The 18,713-nt window shown below is 37.9% G+C and overlaps 1 protein-coding gene and 1 long non-coding RNA gene across 2 annotated transcripts in view; one reads left to right on the plus strand and one right to left on the minus strand.

Moving 5' to 3' along the window:
• The window catches only part of LOC106725362, a 14,703-nt gene extending 3,424 nt beyond the window's left edge, over window positions 1-11,279 (plus strand). Inside the window, exon 3 of the long non-coding RNA XR_001361246.1 lies at window positions 10,771-11,279. This is a non-coding gene — a long non-coding RNA (uncharacterized LOC106725362). The remainder of the gene's footprint in view (window positions 1-10,770) is intronic.
• Window positions 1-18,713, minus strand: part of SKAP1 (src kinase associated phosphoprotein 1) — a 246,283-nt gene that overhangs the window by 146,106 nt on the left and 81,464 nt on the right. The window lies entirely within an intron of this gene.

Genomic DNA, 18,713 nt, shown 5'->3' on the forward strand with positions numbered 1-18,713 from the left:
GATCAGCTGCCTCCTGCACACCCCCTACTGGAGATGTGCCCGCAACCAAGGTACATGCCCTTGACCAGAATCGAACCTGGGACCCTTCAGTCCGCAGGCCGACGCTCTATCCACTGAGCCAAACCGGTTAGGGCATGTGTATAACTATTTTAAAGTATTTATCATGACAAGTTTGTTGAGTGTAACAAACGAAGGACATGTCATAAATGAAATTGTCCGATGTACAACAGAGTTCTTAAGATATGGGTTAAAACATAGATATATTAACATTGGGATTAATTTACACAGTGTCCTTCACCAGCAGCTCTCCAAGAACAATATGCATTACTTCATACATAATTACAGATATTATTGTCCCTAGTTAGGAGTGGGGCAAAACAAGGTCTTATGGTGAGACAGAACAAAACTTTAAAGACAAGTATTCAACTTTTATTCCCTTGCTCTAACTTTTAAAATCAGACCCACCACCCTATTAGAACATCAAGCAAATACAAGTAGGGTCTCATCAACATTCAAAAACATAGCTGCTTTAGAGAAAAATACATGCCATCACAAGAAACTCAGCTCAAAACCTAGCCCAAGCCTTGTGCTGCTAGAGTTTTTCTAAATGTGACCTAAAAAAGGTATAGTACCTATTTTATAGGTTCTTAAAGAGGACAAACAGAAATATATGGATTGGACCTATAGAACTTCACCATTACTAAGACAGTTTAACTAAGGTATTCAAACAAGGCCAGATGCAGAAATTTTTGCAGTCTTTCTTAAATCAATCCACATTGATATGTATGAAATGCCTGAATAATACAGGTGGGGAAAAGCCCAAGAAGGGAGATTTCTTAGTTCAAGGCACCTGAATTCATTTCCTGCCCCAGAAAGATCTCCTCTTCTGTTTGCTATACTGCAACCTTGAGCAGTCACTCCATAGGGCTGACTGCAGCCAAATATACACCTGACCTGTCTTTTTACTCCAGATTGTCTAGTTATTCCCATATTTACCTTTTAAGTTTCCTCTGCAATTGACAATCCTCCCCATCTCAAAAATGGGGTATTGCAAGTGGAAGTCCTGTATGTTTGTCATCCCTACCTAATTGGTCATCTCAAGTTCTAGGACGTCCTCTAAAGAACCTGTCCCATTACGCTGCTCTATTATCTTTCTGCAAAGTTCCAGGATGAGCACCGACAAGCAACTAGTAAGAATCGGTTGGCAAAGCAGTTTTGGTAGCCCGAATGCCTCAGACTCCACTTGGACCAATTCTGATTGAGTATAGGGAAGGGGTTATCAAAATCCAGATTCCGAAAGCACAAAATAATTCTAGGAAAGTAGGTGGTTAGATTCACTTTCCACAATCTAAGAGTTTAGTCTAAGTTTCAGACTTTAAAATACTTACTTTCTAAGTAAGAATAAATTAAAACCCTTTATTGACTTAGCCTTTACATTTCTTACAGACCTTAAAATAAATACATTATTCTCTTGAAGCAGAGCTCACTGATGACTGGGGAATTAGATTCAAGCAAGATACTATACTTTGATTTAGCAAATCTCTGTATTAATTTATAACATTGGATCCTTTTTTGCTGAAAGAGTTAAACTCCCTCTATAAGGTAAAGAGCTTAATCACTCTTGGATGAGATATTTTTTCTATTTTCCAATGCAATTACTCTTTGTCTTAAATCTAATTGAATTCACTTTCCATGTTTGTGGGGGAAGGGTGTGGGTAGGAGAGATGCAGCATTGGTTAGAAGACAAATAGTGTGAATTGTAGACTTTTCAAAATAGAGGATATTTTAAAGACAAAAAAATGTGATTTGATAAAAATGTTTAAATATTCAGTGGTGTGGTGTGGGCAGGGGAGATTTTGGCCGTCAGGAACTGGATTTTGTATATGGAGAATATCAGGGACATGGCATCAGGAACATTCATATTTTAATTTATAAAGTATCTTTGGATTCTCTGGATGAAAAGTACCATATAAATATGAACATTTTCAATTCATGTGGGTGATCACAGATTGTTGACAACTAAGCATAAGCATATTTCAGTAGTCAAAGGGAAATAAACTCTTAGGTGGATTTGGTTTTTCTGCCATTTTCTCTTCCCTGAGTTGTAACATACACACTTGAGCATGCCCTTGTTGACGGCCCCTTTTCCCTTTTCTAAAGTTCCTGTCTCTGTAATTTATCTTTGTAGTGTCAGTGTGCTGTCCAGCATTTGCCTTTGTACTCATAAGCTATATTGAAGGAAGTAAACATTTATCTTGGATTTATCTGGTCCAGTGTTTTCTACCTTCAGTATTTCTGTTGTCTAAGGGAGGAAAACCTCCAGATGTCAGGGAAGGAGGAGAAAGGGAGGTTGTCACTCTGTGACATGGTAAGAAACACCATAGAACAAGAGACTGCTACTATCTCAAGGTTCTCTGAAGGTTTTTAGGATATGACAAGTTCAGATATATATAATTTGGTGCTGGACCACAACCACATTGTTTTGGGGAGGGGGTTCAATTTCATGAACACTTATTGAATGTCTAATATGTGTTGAAATCTGTAAGAAATATAAAACTAATTAAGACACAACCTCTGCCCTCTGGGAGCTCACAATCTGTTAGAGAAGCCAGCACATGTAAGTAATATAATGCAAGGCAAGTGGTGGCAACAGCTATAATATAATAGAGTTATTGGTCAATTAAACTGCAAGACAGGGAGATGTTGAGTCTAACTTGGGACACCTAGGAAGCCATGTTGAGAAGAGTTTGAAGGATCAGTGAAATGCGGGCGGCTGGAGAGGGTGGGAAAGGCATTCCAGGTGGGAGACACAGGGCTGGGTTCGGGGAACGATGAATAATCCCGCGAGGCCAAAGTTTAGGGCAGAGTTTCAAATGGAGAAGGTAAGAGGAAAGGTAGGTTCCGAACTATGACTCATATTTGAGCTCATAGGCAAGATCATGAAGCTGCAGTGTAACCAGACAACAGTTCTCCATGAGGAGTGTTCCTTGCTTATTAGTATCCCCACTGTGTGCTCAAGAGGTTCTGACTTCACTGGTTCAGTTCCTTCCTAGGAGGGCTCTGCCACCCTCAGACAAGTGTCGTAGCCTTTTGTGGTACAGTTTGGGGAGCGTGAGGAGAATGAGATGGCCGTTCAAAAGGACAGAGGTCACTCAGATAAAACAGCAGAGGACAGAGAGCAGAGAAGCACTTCCCACTCCGTACTGCTGAGCATCAGGAGAGGCAGGGCAGAATGGTACGTTCGGGAGAGTTCTGGGCTAGGACAGCAAGAGGCTCCGGGGAGTTGTGGGGATTCTGAGGAGGGGAAAGTTGTCTTATAAATTATACTTCAGGTATTTGGGGGGACTGAAATGCTTACTCTTAATGTGCTTCTGTGAATGTGGAATCTTTTCGGGACTGGGTCTTGGTGTCAACAGGGATCATAGGTAAGCCAAGATTCAGGGCAACTCAGCAAGAAATCATATGTGACTTTCCATGGACTAAAGGCTATGGCTCACATTACACCAAGAGAAAGCGATGACGGCTGAGCCTGGAAATGAAGTTGGATTAGGAGCTTTTACCAGTTTATTCCTCCATGAATTCTCCATTTAATGTTTAATAGTTGTTTAATGGATTGAGCTGGTTCACACTGTATATTAATTACTATTTAGCAGTTATTCTTCTTTTCATGATTCTATTCTATTCCTATAGTGCCTTCCTATACTTCCACTCTCCATTTTCCCCAAGTCCTGGTTCAATCCCTACTCCATATTCTTTACCCTCAGCAAATGGCTTTGCACTCCTCTCCCTTCAAGTGAAAATATCTCTGCATCTTTACCCCTTTCTATTCGTTAACTCTCTATGCTTAGAGCGTAAGTGCCTTGCCTTTTAGCTAAGACTAATTCTTGAATAGTATTATCTGATCCGCTTCTACCCTTTCCAGGACTTGAGTCTACCCATATCTTCTCTTCTTAGATTGATTCATTTCATCTGTTGGAAAATCCGCTCAGATTTGCTTTTTCCTAAAACAAAACAAGCAAAGAAGTTCCTCTTCCCTCCTAATGACTTATCCCTCCCCTTCTTTTCATCAACCAACTTTTAAATATATATTATTTATTTATTGTATTATTTTCTTTTTTTTATTGCTTAAAGTATTACAAAGGGTACCACACATGTCTCCCCTTTCCCCCCGCCCTTGATAATCCCTTGGCCTCCCCTACCCCCCAGTGTCTTATGTCCATTTGCTATGCTTATATGCATGCATATAAGTCCTTCGGTCATCAACCAACTTTTTAAAAGTAGTTCGTACCCAAAGCCTCTAGTTTCTCACGTTCACTCACCCCAGAATCCCTAACATCAGGCTTCGACTTCCACTTTAGCAAAGCACTTCTTGCTTTGTTACCCTCCATTCCCACCATCCTTGCCTCCAACCTCCATATCTAAAAACTTGTAAACACAAAGGGGCCATTGTCAATCATTCACCTTTATCATCCTTCAGCACCTAGTATTATGCCTTTCGTATGGTAGAGAATCCATGAGTATTTTAATTGAATCTGAATTTCTTCAACCTTCCTCATAATCCACATGACTCCTGATCTTCCACCATGTTAGAAACCTAACAATGGTCTGAGATGCTTTTCTAATGGGTTTAGAGAATTAGGAAATATTGTATTATTTGAAAACGAAATTATTTTTAAATTCTCATGTACCATGAAGTATGGTGAAAATTATTTTATCTTGTTGCTAAAATATACAAAACCAATAGTATATACTGAACATGAAATGTATATCATGGTGATCAATGGTAGTGATCAACAATTTAAAAATGAAGAATCCGAGACATCCTGACTTGCCAAACTTATTAAGTGGCTCCTGTTGACCTAAACACAAACCACCACAATGTAATAATATCTGATATTATTCAATAATCTATATTTCCTGCGCATTTTCACAGAAAGTTCTACAGATGGCTGAGACACAATATACACTAACATGTAATCAGGAACTGAGCCAGTCACTACTAAAATATTGATATGATATCTATCTATCTATCTATCTATCTATCTATCTATCTATCTATCTATAAAAGGCAAGCAACCAGAATGATGGAATGACCAGAAGGACCAGATGCTATGATGCGTACTGCGGGGGCCAACCCCCACCCCACTGATTAGGGGTGGGGCCGGCCAGCCAACCTCTTGCACCCCCTCCCACCAGCCCACCCGATTGGCCCCCATTGAGATGGGCTGGCTAGACCCCACCCATGCACGAATTCATGTATCGGGCCTCTAGTCGTTAATGAATATGCTTCTTTTTTGCATTGGGTACAAGAGCACATATTCGTACTTCAGATTCAGATGCATAAGGATAATCAATGGGATATAGGGACACTGTTTTTACTTCTATATTTCCCTTGGTTATATATATATATATTGCTATGGAATTTCACTAACAGGAAGTGGAGGGCCCTTCTCCCATCTCTCATAAACTCCATTTCACTGAGAAACTTTAGAAGCAATGAGGAACAGCTCAAGTGTCACACAACTTCTTTCACACAGGTGTATACTGAGGTTACCCTGCCACTTCTCTACCCTATATTGCTATTCAGCTTATTGCAAGCAATCTGAAATGCCCAAGAAAGCCAGCTATATTGGCTTGTTACAGTTGTTTACTTGCAGCATTCCTTTAGGGTGGTGCTACCCACCAAAAATGTAAAGAAGCCATGCGTTTCTCTGGGGCATTCTAATGCTCAGTCAAAATCCACCATCTTTGTCACTATTTGGTTCAACAGTTCAGCTCAATAAACACTCTGGGAGCATTTACCCTGTGAGAGGCATTGTGTTAGGCCTTCTAGGAGCCAGAGTCCAGCGGGGACGGATTTGTAAACACAGAATTCTAATATAATGTTGGCAGTGACTTGAAGAAGTCAAATCTCAGGGATTAAAAAAAGAGAGTGGACTCTGTTTTGGGCAATTCTATATTTTAAGATTTTAAAACTTAAAATATATTTGAAGGTTTATGTTTTTTAAACATAGGTAGTAGGTTCTTTTTTGTTCTTTTATATACATATATATTGATTTCAGAGAGGAATGGGGAGGGAGAGAGAGATAGAAACATCAATGATGAGAGAGATTCATTGATTGGCTGCCTCCTGCACATCCCCTACTGGGATTGAGCCTGCAACCTGGGCTTGTGCCCTGACTGGGAATCAAACCTGGGATCTCTTGGTCCATGGGACGATGCCCAATCCACTTAGCTATCACAGCCGGACTGTATTTGAAGTTTTTAAAGATCATTTAAATGCGAACAAAATAAACAAGTACAAACTAAAAGACAAAAACATTGACTAGCCTACTCAGTGAACAGATTATTCTCAAAATAAAGTTCTTCAATGGCAATAAAATCTTTCTATGCAAGCAAAATATGGTAAGGGCAAAGAAATATGAGAGAATCTCACTATAGCTAGTAACTTTAAATTTGTCTTTTGGTTATGCTAAGAAGTTACCAGGTGGTGGGCGATCTGGTGCCACTGTCCTGTGACACTGTTTAAGGGGATAGGATCTCCTTGTTATGCTACTGTTCTTCCTTTTTAAGGCTTTTCCCTAGATGTTTTCCTAGATAAAATAATATCTTATCTCATCCCCTTCAAATACCCTGCAAATAGCCTTTACATTAATGCCCATGTAATCTGTAAAATAATAATCTAGAGTCTTAGAAATATAAATAGATGAGCATTTTACTCTACAAGAGCTCTTTATTCATCTGGTCTCACTACAGCTCTATGAGCAAAGCTGTTGAGTGAGTACTCCAAGATCATATGGAACACACATAAAGGAAGCAGACTACTTTCCTTCATGTACTTCTAATTTTGTGGCTATAGAACCATCTTATATCAAAAACTATATGTTCTAATATTAGTTTTCTGGAGAAGAAAAAAGACACAGGCTTGGGAAAAACCTTTGAAAATTTGATTTCAATGGCCATTCCTGAGAAGGAAATGCAGCCCTCTATATTTATCATACCTAGGATACACAGAAGGTTATTAGATAATAAGGGATATTTTTGCCATCTATGAAATAAATTGTGAATGTTTGGGAAACTATAAGGCATACAGCTCAGTAGACTATGTAGGAGTTTGAAGACTAAGTTTGTAACTAAGGATAATATGTACGAACATCATGATATATGAGAGACATTATATTTTGTTCTTATCACATCACCTCAACAGACATTAAGGAAACAGAAGTAGACTCTGGAATGGCTGAGAGTTTTAAGAGCTAAAAGAAAGCCCTAACCAGTTTGGCTCAGTGGATAGAGCGTCGGCCTGTGGACTGAAGGGTCCCAGGTTCGATTCCGGTCAAGGGCATGTACCTTGGTTGCAGGCACATCCCCAGTAGGGGGTGTGCAGGAGGCAGCTGATTGATGTTTCTCTCTCATTGATGTTTCTAACTCTCTATCCCTCTCCCTTCCTCTCTGTAAAAAAAATAAATAAAATATATTTTTTTAAAAAAGAGCTAAAAGAAAAAGTAAAAGTTTTAAATTCACAATCAGCTATATTACCTGGTTTTAAAGGGAGAGATGATTTGCTACATCTATCATAATACCAAAGTGTCATAGAACTAAAGCAGTTTTGAATTAAGCCTATGGACCCCTGCAAAACACATATTTTAGGTACTGATGAAATTTACAGAAATTTTTGTATGTGAAAATTTAGAAAAATCAAAATTTTACATACAGACAAGGAAAAGAGGCCTCTAACGTGTCCAGTTCCTAATTCTATCATACTAGAGGCCCAGTGCATGAATTTGTGCACAGGTGGAGTCTGGCTGGCCCACCCCAATGGGGGTGGGGGGAAGCGGGCCAGCCCCGCCCCCCCTGGTCGAACTCCCAGTCGAGGGGACAATTCTCATATTAGCCTTTTATTATATAGGATAAGACATTTTGGAAAGGATTCCTTTGAATAATAGCTAGGACAATAAAGAACAGTCTACATGAGCCAAGGGTAAACATCTGGGGAAATGATGGTAGGTTCTTACCTTCAGCTGCAAAAGGTGATGTGGAAGTTGTAGGAAGTAGTATAGAATTGTGGACAAGACAGAGACGAACTTATCATTTTATCTAAAAAGCAGAGCAAGTGGGCTTCCACTGCATCATAAGGGACTCAAACTAGATATCAGACTACAATCCTGATAACAATAGCCATTAACAAAAAAATTCTTTCTCAAAATATCAATTAAAAAAAGATAATTCATTCTTCTGAGATAGTTTAGATACAGTCTTTTCCAAACAAAACAAATGGGCAGGCTTCGTTTTCCAAGGCAGCTTTTAATTCCTTAATTACATATATTGAATTCAGAATGGTTATCCTACTAGCTAGAAAGTCATTGAATAGCCTGGTCAGTGTGGTTCAGTGTTTGAGTGTTGACCTATGGACTAGAAGGTCATGGTTTGATTCTCAGTCAGGACACATGCCCAGGTTTTGTGCTCAATCCCCAGTAGGGGTCATGCAGGAGGCAGCCAATCAATGATTCTTGCTCATCATTGATGTTTCTATCTCTTTCTCCCTCTCCCTTCTTCTCTGAAATCAATAAAAAAATATATTTTTAAAAACAAAGTCACTGAATAGTTTTTTGAATAGTGGTAATTTTAGAGATCATCTAGTCCAACTCAAAGGCAGTAAAGTTAGTGCGGTGTAGAGGCTGGCAACTATGACCCATAGGCCCAATCCAACCCACCATGTTTTTCAGGACCTGCGAGCTTACAATTTTTTTTTTTACATTACTAAATGACTGGAGAAAAAATTAAAATAATATTTCATGACACATGAAAATTATATGGAATTCTAATTTCAGGGACTATAAAAGAAGTTTTAATGGAACACAGTCACATTTGTTTATTTACATATTATCTATTGGCAGTATATTGGCACAGTCGTCACCTGAGACTACAAGGTCCAAAAATCCTAAGAGACATACTATTTGGTCCCTTTCAGAAAAAGTTTGCTGACCCCTGGTGCAGTGGATGAAGCACATTAGATCTATAGCTAGATACTTGGGTATGATCCTGGGAAAGACAGTGCGCCTCTGTTTTCTGATCTGTACACTGAGGACAATAATACTGACCTGAAAGGATTGTTGTGGGAATTACGTGAAAGTGCTTGGAACACTAGAGCCTGGTATAAAGCAAGGATTTGGTACCTGTTAGATATTTTTATTATTATACATGAGAAAACTGTGGCCCACCAAGATAATGTGACTTCAGAGGGTCAAGGAATTTGCTAGAGGCAAACTAGGAGAATTTCCTGGTTCTCCTGGCCTACACTATATTGTCGTTCTTATATTTTATATTGCCTGACAGAGAAAAACATTCTTGTGATATTTTGGTTCCTGTTTTTAAACTACCCCAAGGCCACTCTAAATGAGGACTTCAGTTTCATCAGACTGGTCTCCTATCAATCCTGTTACCTGTAGTTGTCCAAAGGCAACTTGTAAAACATTTGCTATTTTCAGGTCTCCACCTCAAACTTTTAGAAATTAAGGTGTTTTTTTTTTAATACTTTCTAAAAAGGACACTAGAAGTCCCTTGCAAATCAAAACTGACAAGTCTGTACAACTTCAGAAACAAATAATTGAGGCATGCATATGAACCCCAGGATGAAGGATAGCAGATTAATCTATGAGCATTCAAGGATATTTGCTATTCCTGGTATAATATAGGCCATTTTCACTGGTTATTTTTCTCCTTATCAACTCTTGCACAATACCAACACTATTCCAGGTTCTGATTATTCTAGGAAACCTCTTAAACTTAGCAGAATGTTTGTTTACTAGCCCTGGACAACCACCTTTTTAGAGACTTTCTTCATAAGAGGCCTTTCTCCATTAAATCCACTCCCAAATGGTCACTTCATTATGCCATGTTTCCTTGTCAGTTGGTATACAATTTTAAACAATATACATTTGTCACTGCTGTCTCATTGTTCTCCAGTTTTTCTCCTTCTATGTAATAACCTCCTATCTTGCAACAAAACTAGGATTCCTTAAGACCAGGCATACACTTTTTTTTTTTTATCACCACAGTATTTAGTTCAAGTTACCTACATGGCAGTCATTCAGCAGATGCTGCTTGCATTAATAAATGAATGACTACAAATACATCCCATGAACGTAATTTTAACTTTAGAGATGAATAAATAACACCTTTAAACTACCACCAAGATAGTGAAATAATAATTTGTTAGTACATGGATTTAAAGATCAATCATCCAAATTAAGACAAAGCAGAAACATAAAAGTACCTTAATTAAGATGACTATAATCCACAACAGAGAGATTAAGTCTAGGTCCATAATGCTTACTCCTTTCAGATACATTAGCTCTATGACATTGGAAAATGTTAGATCTGATGTGGATACTGTGGGCATTGGAAAAACCTAATCTAAGTATTTTTTTTTAAATCTACCTATAAAGAATTATGTTGCAACCCCACACAAATATAATTTTTATCTGCATGTGTAACATACCTATAGCAACATTGCTTAATGTATGAGTATGTGAAGTATACTTTACTATAATAGTAGATAAGCAAACTGAATGTGTCTCAGGAAGGGGTCTTTTCCATTAATTTTATAAAGGCATTCATTTCAAACTTTCATTAACATCTGACAAGCAAGCTGCAAAAGCTTTGCTTAGAGCTTGGGTTCGAGGCAAAATGCATTTTGGCAAAAACTATTCCAAGATTACACTCACTGGCTGTTCGAGAACATACTAATTTGTTTTGTTTTATTTGGAGTGTGGAGAAAAGAGAGAGAAAGGGAGAGAAGAGTCATGGGCCCTGCTTTATGGTTGCCATGGAGGCAAGGTCAGCCTTCCACACTTGGATCTACCAGCAGAGTTCAGACGGGTCAACGTGTGACCGGCTCAGGCCCCGGGGTTAAAAGTTCAAGCAGCGATGGAAAAACCAATATGTCCACGCAGAGTATGCTGTACAATTTATTTCAATTTACATCAAGCCATGCATATAAAATTTAGATAAATTCCATTCAAATCTGATGTTGCCTGACACACAATGTATGCAAACAGATGTCTGTGGGGCTTTTGCTGTGCTTTAGAAAACAACATTAAATTTAAAAATATGTCTCTGGGATTTCTTTATTGAATTACAAAATGAACATAATTTTAACTTAAATGTTTTCATTCTTTTCTTCCATTTTTTTTTTTTGTGTGTGTGTGGGATCTTAATAATTTCTCGGTTCTCAATCTACTCTATGTCATATTAAAGAGGATAATGTATATTTACAACTACAGCTTCAGTGTTATTGTAGTTATACATTCTATTTATATCCCTTACCACTTTCCACAAATATTTAGTGATTGATATTTCTGATTTACCTCTGGCTTCTACCCTCATCTTCTTTCTACTCAAACAGAACTGGGTCCTGGAAGCTGCTGGGTCATCTTCCAGCCACAAGGTGGCTCCCCCCACCCCTTCTCATGAACCAAAAGGGTGCTGCCAATGGACTAGGATTCAGAGGCTAATTATGACCCATAAATACTGTATTTTTATTGTGAATTGAATGGATCACAACCCAGACCCTGGTACAATAAGATAAAATGCAAATTGGTCTTTAGAAAGAGGAGAAAGCAAAAGACCTCCGCGTCCTGCCTAATTTCTCTTTACTCATCCTTCCAAGGGTACAACTGACTAACCTTAGAGCAAAAGGAGGAAAATAATGAAAGGCTCTACAGGAACCTACTTTAGTTGCCAGAGAACAGAGTCACAGACTCGACAAGGCCAAACTTTAAGAAAAGCATACAACATATTCTCATCAAACTGGAACTCACATTTGGAGTTAGAAAGGGGTTTGGATTTTATGGTTCTGGTAACTTCCCCACAAGGACGTTTTCATGAGGACTTTGCAGCACTTTCTTAGAAGTCCCGCACCATGTCGTAGAATAGATGAAGAACAGTAGTGACCTCAAGTACTGCAAAGCTTTAAAAGGACTAAAAATATTACATATTTACTTACTGCTGCTTAAGAAACAGGGAATATTTCACAAATGTAATTTTTACAGAAAACATCATAATTTTCTACAGATGAAAGAGGCATAGAGACAAATCACTCGTCTGGTTACATGGAAGTTCTTTCCAAAAGTCCGAGTCTTAATTTCTCACTTTTTCCACGTTCTGTTCCAGGGAGAAGCTATTTGGGCAAGTTTCATTTTCCTCATCTGTAAAAGGGAGTTGCATAATCCTCATGGAATTTTTGTCAGAATTAAATGTGTTAATATATTTAAAGCCCTTGTAAGAGGCCTTGGTACATAATAAGAGCCATATAAATGCTTGCTATCATTATTATTATTATTATAATATTTTGAGCTCAGTACCTCCTTGTTTGCAAGTACTCTGTGCCACAATCATTCGGGGGGTGGGGGAGAAGGAGGGAGAACTTACATGGATTCTGTAAAGACATGAAGAGTATCATTTTTCTAGATACCTAAATGCTCTGATAGAGGTAACTTGTCTGGGCTTTTCCTCCTCAAGAACTTTAAAAAGCATACAAGCATTTCTTCCCAATTCATACTATTACTTAAAGAAACTGTTGGTTTCAAAATCTCCAGCTTGTTTTAGATAATACTTTAGTAAATGCATCATTTTATTAAAACAGCCACATGCAGTGGTTTTTATAACTTGGTTACAATATTGCTGTAAATGTTTTACTTTTCATTTTTCACTAAAATGAAATAGTGGCTAAGAATATAAAAAAGTCTTCAGGATCTAACTCATGCCAGAATATAACTTTGTTAAGCCTCTTGTTAAACTTAGAACATATGAATTGCTTGCTTCTAAAGTAAATAAACATTTTTTAATTCCCCGGTAAGCACCCTCTTGACAATTCTCTAACAAATTTTCCAAGGGTATAAATGATATCCTTGATTTAAGGTGGCCTACAGTAATTCAACCACGAGCAAAAGTTTATGTGGACGTAAAATCCTGCATCCACATAAATCCTTATTTGTATAAGAAAGGATTTGTATACATAGATGTAAATACATACGTACTTGTCAGTATGTATATATACATATATGTCCTTATATACCTTCCACATATATTCTAAATAGATGGAAATACGTATTTAGAGACCAGGTAAGATAAGGAAATCAATTTCCATACTCAAGGAAAGGAGTACAACATTTTTTAATACCGCTATACTGTCATGTAACCTTTTATTCTTTATTATCTCCCTCAGCTACTACCCAGTGCCTAGTAGACAAATGCTAGTCCTAGTCCTGACCATTTAGTTCTATTTCAAACCTAACTCTTTAGAATTGCTTGAAAATGCTGTCCTGACATGTTGGCCTTGCACCGTTGAGTGAGGGTGGAATAAGGTGAGGTGGAAGAGAATCCTTATGCAGACATTTCAGCACCTTTTTTGAGGGAAGCCTGCCTTGGTTTTTCTGAAACATGCACCAGTACAACGTCAAAAGACCACGTTTGCATTCTGAGCAATATAGATGTGTTACCAGAAGGGGTGTCTTTTGTTGCCAGAAGCAGTTTTCGCTGCATGCATCAACCCTCACTATATTCTTAGCCACTATTTCTTTTATGCCAGTTGCAGACATCAGTTAACAGAACCCCTTAAAGAACAGATGTACTGGAGAAATGCATCAATTTGTGTGTGGTGTGTTTTTTTTTACAGTTTGGGGGTGTCTGTCCTATGGGTTTTCTAGCCAAAGGCTTATATGTTTCCCAAGAGAAATTTACTTTCATGAGAGAAGAAAATTGAGGCAAATCACTACTGCTAGACCCTGAAGTCAGAGATGCCGTTTTGTTGTCCTTCTATACATGTGAAGGAAAAGCCCACAGTTACAGAAACAGTTGTGTTTCAATCCATCTCTCATTCTTTCCCAGTGTGAAAAATTACAAACGAAACCAAATTTTTCTCTGTCAATAGCATGTGTATGATTACAGCTGTTCATATTTTCACTCTAATGAAGGGCTGCACATTTAATTGTAAGATTTATTAGGCACTGTACATTGCTGTGTACATGCAAAACAGTTAATTGACATCTAAAATGCTGGTTGTTTATTCTGACATTAACGATCATATTTCTTAATTTGAAACAAAAAGCATTTGGGGAAAAATGTATTTTGTTCCCCTCTAAATACGAAATTAATAAATTCAATGTAAGAAATAAAAAGGGCTGGGGAAAAAATGTTGATTTATAATTGTGAGGCTGGGGAAAAATAAAGATGCTTAAAAAAAAAAAGTCCATAATCTCCCATTCTGCTGGAAACAAGAGAGTTGATTGCCAGCTTTGTTTGATTTCACAGAGATCTCATACGAGGCTGGGTTCATAAACAGGTGAAATGATGGAGTTTATTGCAACGCACATCAACACTGAAACTAAATAACTGTGTTGCCATCTCGGTCCCGCTGAAAGACGGATGGTAAACTTGACCTGCCGCTGGTACTATCCGATTGCCATTTTTTATTCCCCCTTCGCTGCCCCCCCAGGCTGAGCCACGTTGAGTAAATGCATGTGCACGGTCAGGTCAGGCCCCGGGATCGGGTGAAACTCGGTTCACATTTGCATACAGGCGGAGCCTCACAATGAAAGCCCATCTGTTCCCGTCTCGGAGTACAAATCGAATGTCACCCAACTCACTGCAAACGACAGCAGCATGGCCATTAGATGGAGGAACACTCGGCTCAGGTTACGGATATGGAACTGCTGATTTGGGTTTAAATACCTGATAACTGAAGACTTTTCATTATATGTGAACAAAGAATGAACTTTGAACTGCTCAGGAGATACCCTCTCCCCACATTGGGCACCCTTAGTTCCACCCATTACTAATACTTAGCTGCTATATTTCCCACTGTTTCTATTTCTGTATAAAAATTAGCCTTGCTGAATGTCACAATGTCCTAAATAATTGCTTTTTTTTTTTTTTTGGAAGAGGGGAGGGTAAGAGGTGGAGCAGCAAGAGATGTTGTAAATAGAAAATGAACTCTGAACTCTATACGCCCTCAAAGGTCATTAATATCATGCCAATGTTGTTCCTTGAACTTCTACATTTTACCAGGGTGGAAATTTTAGTTGCTAGATTTTAGCCTTTTATCCCTCCCTTCCAAACCCATTCAGTCAAGCGAGGCACCTGTCTCTTCTTCGCTCACAGGCCTGTTTATTCCAAAACAGTTTATCCCAAAATAGTTTATCGATCACGATCTGTGTCAGCGATTATATTTTTGTCAAATTCTGGCAAGTATCTTAGAGCTTACAGACAGAAATCCCATACATTCTGACACAAAAAGATGGAGTTATTTAAGAAGTAACCCCATGATAATAAGCCCACCCAAGCCATGAACATGATAAATACAAGGAAATTTATTAGCAAAAATATGGGTAGTGTTTTCATCAAATGCCTTCTTTCCCCATTTTGTGGCAAGAATCTACTTCCGTGAAAATTTTTCGAAGGAGGACACGAACATCTGAGATTTGGTTATTGTGTTTGTGATTGAAATATTTCTGTCTTCTGTTACACGAATCACATTTAATATTAAAATGCTATTTCAGTGATTAGCCTAGTTTGTTTGAGCCCCAGTGCATGTGTGGGTGCAGGTCCACACACATAACTCCACTGTCGAGTAGATAAAACAGACCGGCTAGTTCTTCTTTTACCGGCCATGCTCCTTGGTTTCCAGTCAGTAATGGTGTCACTTCATGAATTGCAAATGTAATACCCAATTGGGTGAAAAAAATATTTTTAAAATGTCTGCAAGGGCTTTCTTGATTTGATCTGATTATATACTTTTTTTCTTGCATATATTTCTCTTTCTTAAAACCCTCACTAAAACAATCTTATAGAATTTAATGTATTGAAGTAACACATGGAATCCAGAGTATTTAAAGGCCATTGGGTTTTAAAGGCCAGGTCTCCTCAGCCAGAGGGTTTTTTTTTTTTAGCACTATGTGAAACTATGTTCTTATTGTTTGTCCTTTAAAAATAATACCAGGGTAAAGAAAAGATTTGAGGGCTTTTTCTTTTTTCATCCCATGCAAGAGTTTACGGTCAACCTTAATGGAAGTTCTACATGCACTAAAAGGGAGAATAGACCCTTTGTTTCAGAAGAATGACCAAGACAAGGGTGAATTTTGGTTCCACTTTGTCAAGTTTAAGGGGAAACTGAATTCAGGAAGGGGGGGAGAGAGAGAGAAAGAGAGAGAGAGAGAGAGAGAGAGAGAGAGAGAGAGAGAGAGAAGAGATAGCCCAACTTTCTTAGATGTCTTCCTATTACCTCTAATTTTAAAATATCTTATTGTTATCTTATAAATAAGTCAAGAATTTACATTAGGGGACACATGGCCATGTGATCTCTTGGAGATGGGCTCTTCATTAGCACTCCATGCAGCTGGGTGCCTTGTGTGTGATCAGCAACACAAGCAGAAGAAACCAACAAGCAGGAAATATTATACTAGAGTTTTTCCTTCTGTCCATGTCAGGAGAAAATATCCTATTAAGGAGGTGTAACTGCTTTAATTCTATATCCCTGAAGGGTTTTGAATGATAAAGATTCTGCTTATTTAAAAAAATAAAAAAATAATTTGTTTATAGAAATATTGGTAGCTTGGTTTCTTGTTATGCAGTATTTGGGGGTGGGGGGGGGGGTGTGTGGTGTGAACAGGAACCGAACCTTGAACTTAATTTCCCCTTTGAACTCATGACCTTTGACAAGATTCCCCATGCGTTCCCCTTCAGACAAATTTCATCACAATTATAGTCCCTTCCACTTGAGTTAAAGATATATAATCATTGATTTGACCTAATTACCTGATACATCCCTTTCTTTGCAAGGTGAAAGCTAAATGTGTGAACAGAAGCTGACCCGTGAAGTCCTGATATCCAATTTTTATTCTAATTATCATAAAACACTTTTAGTCTTACTCTATTTTTCTCAAGTTTTCTTTTGGCCCCTTCCCTGAACCCACTATTCCTTCAAATTCAACAATGCCCCCTAGGTTTCAAGCTGCTTGGCAACAGACCTTTAAATGCATTATGCACTACATGTTCCAAGTGTCATTTTTAAACAAAAAACTAAAGACTAACTCTGCATTAGAAAGTTGTCACTAATCCCTCTCTTTCATGAAAAAGGTCTTCTGAGGAGACAAAAGAGTGGAAACTAGAAAGTTCCCACAAGGTTCTGAAATTATCTGACTTCTCAGCATTAATCTATTATGACTCAGACTTTCTCCTAATAATTTACAAACTTCGGGTTATAGAGCAGACACAGGCAATGTCAATAGAGTTAGTATAATCAATTTAAACTATGGGTGAATTGTGTGGGGTTTTTTTTTCTTAAAGGAAATGTGTATATGTGTGTAGGGGGAGTAGGTGGGGGAGTGTCTGCTAAGTTTACTGCAACAAATCCGAAATACTTTAATTAAAAAGCTTAAATTATGAAATACATTCTTAAAAATTAAATAGGTGCTTTAAAAACAAAACTAGAGCTGATAGAAACTATATTTACTTTAAAAATGAACTGTATTTTTCTCTACCACAAGTTACAATTTTTAAAGGAATAAACTGAGACCGCAGAGTTTTCAGTATCTTATCTTAGACAATTAAAAAGTAAAGATGAATTGCAAAAAGTTAAACAGCAAAACATAAACAAAGAAGAGATTATTTTCACTTTTTTTATGTCATAGTTTATATTCCAGGGCATCCTGTTCTCTCAGAAATGAAATGACAATTTTCCTTTATGTCAGGTTTGCATCCTATCACTCCAAATGTTAATAGGCATTACAGGTGGGAGGGGACAAGAGGCTTGGAAAGAACACACCTATGAAGTCAAATCACCTGTTCTTTTTTGTGGAGCTACTTGTGTCCTCTCTTACAATAATTAAACAATACAAAAGTAACCCTTCATCTGATCACCATGGTGGACCAGCATCCTGAGTTTTATTCTCAGCAATTAGTTTTAATTATACTTTAACCCAAAGGCCTAAGCAAACAGGAAAGAAAATAAAAGTATGTGGGCAAACTTTCTGAGTAGGAAATTATTACAGTGTGCACTGAGGCAAATCTTTAAAAGATTAACATTTTATGATGTCAAGTGTAGCCAGGGTTGAACAGACATTACAAAATAAGCTGGAAGGTTCCCACGATGCTGGGCCATTAGGTATTTTCTAAAGGGAACAGGTCAAATATGCTACCTTCCTTCACTTATAAAAGTACAAATTATAAAGAACTCTGAAGAATTCTTGAAAAATGCCTGATTTCTACTTCCACTTCTGTCAAGGGCCTGAGGCATGACCAAAGAAATATACAAGAGTGTCACAAAACTTCCCTGATGAAAGTAAAATCACATCATTTATTTATAAAAACATTGCCTCTAATTTTTGTTTGGCTATCGTAAGGACCTTTACCAATATATATTAATATTGGCATACCAGGCAACCCTCCAGGAAACAGAGAAAAATGGGGTACCTATTCTGTGACAGAAATCATGGATTTGGCATTATTTGGAACCTCAAGATAGTTCAATGTCAAAATAGATGGATAGCAAAATAAAACTAAAGGGAACTGTGCTCATTTGCAGGTCAGAATTCTAGGCCTGAAAAGTAAATAAAAAATATGCACTCATATAATAAGTTTAGAATTGGCACAAACAGGGGTAGAAATGCTAGCGTAGAGTGTTCAGAAAAAAAGGACAAATGGGGGGGGGGGGA

The sequence above is a fragment of the Myotis brandtii genome, unplaced genomic scaffold, assembly GCF_000412655.1.
Source record: "Myotis brandtii unplaced genomic scaffold, ASM41265v1 scaffold157, whole genome shotgun sequence".
Classification (NCBI taxonomy): Eukaryota; Metazoa; Chordata; class Mammalia; order Chiroptera; family Vespertilionidae; genus Myotis; species Myotis brandtii.